The sequence below is a fragment of the Triticum aestivum genome, chromosome 3A (assembly GCF_018294505.1).
Source record: "Triticum aestivum cultivar Chinese Spring chromosome 3A, IWGSC CS RefSeq v2.1, whole genome shotgun sequence".
Classification (NCBI taxonomy): Eukaryota; Viridiplantae; Streptophyta; class Magnoliopsida; order Poales; family Poaceae; genus Triticum; species Triticum aestivum.
In genome coordinates this window covers 586,604,140-586,610,139 of record NC_057800.1, presented here as the reverse complement: position 1 = coordinate 586,610,139, position 6,000 = coordinate 586,604,140, and positions in this window count along the sequence as shown.

Sequence of the window (6,000 nt, the reverse complement as noted above, 5' to 3'; positions counted from 1 at the left end):
GGGCCTACATGGGCCTTAGTGGAAAGAGAGGGGATCCCACAAGGGGTGGCGGCCCCCCAAGGGAGTTCGAATTGGACAAGGGGGAGGGGGCGCGGCGCCCTTTCCTTCTCCCTCTCCCTCTCCCTCTCCTTCCCTTTTCCCCCTTCAAAAGAAAGGAAAGGGGGGGGGCGACTAGGATTGGGAGTCCTAGTCGGTTTCCCCCCTATGGCGCACCCCCTGGACAGCCTCCTCCCTCTCCTCCTTTATATACGGGGGCAGGGTACCCCAAAGCACAACAGTTGTTTCTTAGTCGTGTGCGGTGCCCCCTCCACAGTTTACTCCTCCGGTCATATTGTCGTAGTGCTTAGGCGAAGCCCTGCATGGATCACATCACCATCACCATCACCACACCATCGTGCTGATGAAACTCTCCCTCGACACTTTGCTGGATCAAAAGTTCAAGGGACATCATCAAGCTGAACGTGTGCTGAACTTGGAGGTGTCGTACGCTCGGTACTTGATCGGTTGGATCGCGAAGACGTTCGACTACATCATCCGCGTTAACCTAACGCTTCCGCTTTCGGTCTACGAGGGTACGTGGACACACTCTCCCCCTCTCGTTGTTATGCATCTCCTAGATAGATCTTGCATGATCGTAGGTAATATTTTGAAATTGCATGCTACATTCCCCAACAGTGGTATCCGAGCCAGGTCTATGCGTAGATGATATGCACGAGTAGAACAGAAAGAGTTGTGGTCGATCATAGTCATACTTCTTACCACCAACATCTTATTTTGATTCAGCGGTATTGTTGGATGAAGCGGCCAGGACCAACCTTACATGACCACGTTCATGAGACCCCACCGACAGACATGCAACTTGTTTTGCATAAAGGTGGCTGGCGGGTGTCTGTTTCTCCGACTTTAGTTGAATCGAATTTGACTACGGCCGATCCTTGTTGAAGGTTAAAACAACAAACTTGACGAAACATCATTGTGGTTTTGATGTGTAGGTAAGAACAGTTCTTACTAGAAGCCCGTAGCAGCCACGTAAAACTTGCAGCAACAAACTAGAGGACATCTAACTTGTTTTTGCAGGGCATGCTGTGATGTGATATGGTCAAGACATGATGTGATATACATTATTGTATGAGATGATCACATTTTGTAAAAGTTATCGGCAACTGGCAGGAGCCTTATGGTTGTCGCTTTATTGTATGAAATGCAATCGCCATGTAATTGATTTACTTTATCACTATGCGTTAGCGATAGTTGTAGAAGCAATAGTTGGCGAGACGACAATGACGCTACGATGGAGATCAGGGTGTCAAACCAGTGACAATGGAGATCATGACGGTGCTTTGGAGATGGAGATCAAAGTCACAAGATGATGATGGCCATATCATGTCACATATTTTGATTGCATGTGATGTTTATCTTTTATGCATCTTATTTTGCTTAGTACGGCGGTAGCATTATAAGATGATCCCTCACTAAATTTCAAGGTATAAGTGTTCTCCCTGAGTATGCACCGTTGCGACAGTTCGTCGTGCCAAGACACCAAGTGATGATCAGGTGTGATAAGCTCTACGTTCACATACAACGGGTGCAAGACAGATTTGCATGTGCAGAATACTCAGGTTAAACTTGATGAGCCTAGCATGTACAGACATGGCCTCTGATAACTGAGACCGAAAGGTCGAACGTGAATCATATAGTAGATATGATCAACATAGAGATGTTCACCATTGAAAACTACTCCATCTCACGTGATGATCGGACATGGTTTAGTTGATATGGATCACGTGATCATTTAGATGACTCGAGGGATGTCTATCTAAGTGGGAGTTCTTAAGTAATATGATTAATTGAACTTAAATTTATCATGAACTTAGTCTTGATAGTTTTTGCATATCTATGTTATAGAACAATATCCCGTGCTACCGTTCCCTTGAATTTTAATGTGTTCCTAGAGAAAGCTAAGTTGAAAGATGATGGTAGCAACTACACGGACTCGGTCCGTAACTTGAGGATTACCTTGATTGCTGCACAGATGAATTACGTCCTTGATGCACCGCTAGGTGCGAGGCCTGCTGCAGGAGCAACTCCGGACGTTATGAACGTTTGGCAAGCTAAATCAGATGACTACTCGATAGTTCAGTGTGTGATGTCTACTACACATCCTTCTTCTTGTAGACGTTGTTGGGCCTCCAAGTGCAGAGGTTTGTAGGACAGTAGAAAATTTCCCTCAAGTGGATGACCTAAGGTTTATCAATCCATGGGAGGCGTAGGATCAAGATGGTCTCTCTCAAGCAACCCTGCAACCAAATAACAAAGAGTCTCTTGTGTCCCCAACACACCCAATACAATGGTAAATTGTATAGGTGCACTAGTTCGGCGAAGAGATGGTGATACAAGTGCAATATGGATGGTAGATAAAGGTTTTTGTAATCTCAAATTATAAAAACAGCAAGGTAACTAATGATAAAAGTGAGCGAAAATGGTATCGCAATGTGTTGAAACAAGGCCTAAGGTTCATACTTTCACTAGTGCAAGTTCTCTCAACAATAATAACATAATTGGATCGTATAACTATCCCTCAACATGCAACAAAGAGTCACTCCAAAGTCACTAATAGCGGAGAACAAACGAAGAGATTATTGTAGGGTATGAAACCACCTCAAATTTATCCTTTCTGATCGATCTATTCAAGAGTCCGTAGTAAAATAACATGAAGCTATTCTTTCCGTTCAATCTATCCTAGAGTTCGTACTAGAATAACACCTTAAGACCCAAATCAACCAAAACCCTAATGTCACCTAGGTATTCCAATGTCACCTCGAGTATCTGTGGGTATGATTATACGATTTGCATCAGACAATCTCAGATTCATCTATTCAACCAACACAAAGAACTTCAAAGAGTGCCCCAAAGTTTCTACCGGAGAGTCAAGACGAATACGTGTGCCAACCCCTATGCATAAGTTCACGAGGTCACGAAACTCATAAGTTGATCACCAAAACATACATCAAGTGGATCACGTGATATCCCATTGTCACCACAGATAAGCACATGCAAGACATAGTGTTCTCAAATCCTTAAAGACTCAATCCGATAAGATAACTTCAAAGGGAAAACTCAATCCATTACAAGAGAGTAGAGGGGAGAAACATCATAAGATCCAACTATAATAGCAAAGCTCGCGATACATCAAGATCGTACCACCTCACGAACACGAGAGAGAGAGAGGGAGAGAGATCAAACACATAGCTACTGGTACATACCCTCAGCCCCGAGGGTGAACTACTCCCTCCTCATCATGGAGAGTGCCGGGATGATGAAGATGGCCACCGGAGAGGGATTCCCCCCTTCGGCAGGGTGCCGGAATGGGTCTAGATTGGTTTTCGGTGGCTACGGGGGCTTCTGGCGGCGGAACTCCCGATATATTCTGCTCCCAATGTTTTTAGGGTATATGGACATATATAGGCGAAAGAAGTCGGTCAGGGGAGCCATGAGGGGCCCACGAGGGTGGGGGCGCGCCCAGGGGGGTAGGTGCGCCTCCCTGCCTCGTGGCCACCTTGAAGCTTCCCTGACGTCTACTCCAAGTCTCCTGGATTGCTTCTGTTCCAAAAATAACTCTCCCGAAGGTTTCATTCCGTTTGGACTCCGTTTGTGTCATGGAATTGTCACGGCAGATGTCCTAGAGCAAGGACTTATCGTAGGGCCATCGCACTAGGAAGCTTAAAGGGGTTAATCGGGACAAAGGACACGAGAGGGTTTTATACTAGTTCGGCCCCTTACGATGAAGGTAAAAGCCTACGTCTAGTTGGGATTGGTATTGCTGAGGTTTCAATCTCTAAGAGGCTCAACTCGCCGGCTTGGTTATCGACTTAGTTGTTTTTCTCCCTAAACCGCCACCGGGTCGTCCCCTTATATACACGGGTTGACGCCTGGTGGCCTACCGAGTCCCGGCCGGCTTATAATCGTGCCCGGCTCGGTGAGTTCCTTTACATGCCTTTCTTTACAAGTCTTTCCTTACATACGGCGGTTTACAATATCGGGCCTTAAGCCGGCCCCAGGCCTTTGGGCCTTCTACATGTTTCATAACCTATCATCTTGAATATATATTGGGCTTCTTATGTAACCCACCATTAGGGCTGACCCGGCCCCTCCTGGGCGGGTCATACTAGTAGTAATATCCCCAACATTAGGCCCCAGGTTGACTTTGAACTTTGTTCTCTGTCAATCTTCAATACTTAGGTGGAATCCATCCTTTGTCTGAAAACTTCTGTAACCCACCGTGATGTCATCTTTTGGAAACACAAAAAACCTTCATGACGTCATCTTTCAACGGATCTTTCATTTTTAATGCCTTCTGAGAATCAAGGCGTAACTCCACCTATGTTGTCTCAACATAGCCGGTCCCAAGCCCGGGTAAAGGACGAGGGTTGTGATAGGCTTGGCGAGCCAAAGTAAAAACTCAGCCACTCTTATGGAGATGAAAATCGAAAAGATTTTCGTTGGGGCGTAACCCTCTCAGCAACGCGCCACATCGGAACCCGGGTGTGGTGGAAAGTGGGTAAGGGCCGGGCCGTCACCCCCCAAGTGGCGCGCCGTATCTTGATTCGGATACGGTGGCAAGTGAGCGAGGATCGGGTCGTCGCATCCTTAGTGGCGCGCGATATTGGCGCCTGGGTGTAGTGGAAAATGAGCAAGGGTCTTCACATTTGACTCGATGGGTGTAAAGGGTAAGGAAGCTAGCCGAGCCTAGGAGGATTCGCTTAGGTAGCTGGAACGTAGGGTCTCTGACAGGGAAGCTTCGGGAGCTAGTTGATGCAACGGTGAGGAGAGGTGTTGATATCCTTTGCGTCCAAGAAACCAAATGGAGAGGACAGAAGGCGAAGGAGGTGGAGGATACCGGCTTCAAGCTGTGGTACACGGGGACGGCTGCAAATAGAAATGGCGTAGGCATCTTGATCAACAAGAGCCTCAAGTATGGAGTGGTAGACGTCAAGAGACGTGGGGACTGGATTATCTTGGTCAAGCTGGTAGTTGAGGACTTGGTTCTCAATGTTATCAGCGCATATGCCCTGCAAGTAGGCCACAATGAGAACACCAAGAGGGAGTTCTGGGAAGGCCTAGGAGACATGGTTAGGAGTGTACCGATTGGTGAGAAGCTCTTCATAGGAGGGGACCTCAATGGCCACGTGGGTACATCTAACACATGTTTTGAAGGGGCGCATGGGGGCTTTGGCCATGGCATCAGGAATCAAGAAGGAGAAGATGTCTTAAGCTTTGCTCTAGCCTACAACATGATTGTAGCTAACACCCTTGAGGGAGTCCTGGATTAGGGGGTGTTCGGATAGCCAAACTATATCCCTTGGTCGGACTCTTGGGCTATGAAGATACAAGATTGAAGACTTCGTCCCGTATCCGGAAGGGACTTTCCTTGGCGTGGAAGGCAAGCTTGAAGATACGGATGATCCGATCTCCTACCATTGTAACCGACTCTATGTAATCCTAACCCTCTCCGGTGTCTATATAAACCGGAGGGTTTTAGTCCGTAGGACAACATACACATCAACAATCATACCATAGGCTAGCTTCTAGGGTTTAGCCTCTCTGATCTCGTGGTAGATCAACTCTTGTAATACCCATACCATCAATATTAATCAAGCAGGACGTAGGGTTTTACCTCCATCGAGAGGGCCCGAACCTACGTAAAACTTAGTGTCCCCTGCCTCCTATTACCATCCAGCCTAGACGCACAGTTCGGGACCCCCTACCCGAGATCTGCCGGTTTTGACACCGACATTGGTGCTTTCATTGAGAGTTGCTCTGTGCCGTCGCCATCAGGCTCGATGGCTCCTACGATCATGAATAGCGAGCTAGTCCAGGGTGAGACCTTCCTCCCAGGACAGATCTTCGTCTTCGGCGGCTTCGCTCTGCGGGCCAATTCACTTGGCCGTCTGGAGCAGATCGAAAGCTACGCCCCTAGCCGTTAGGTCAGATTTGGAAGTT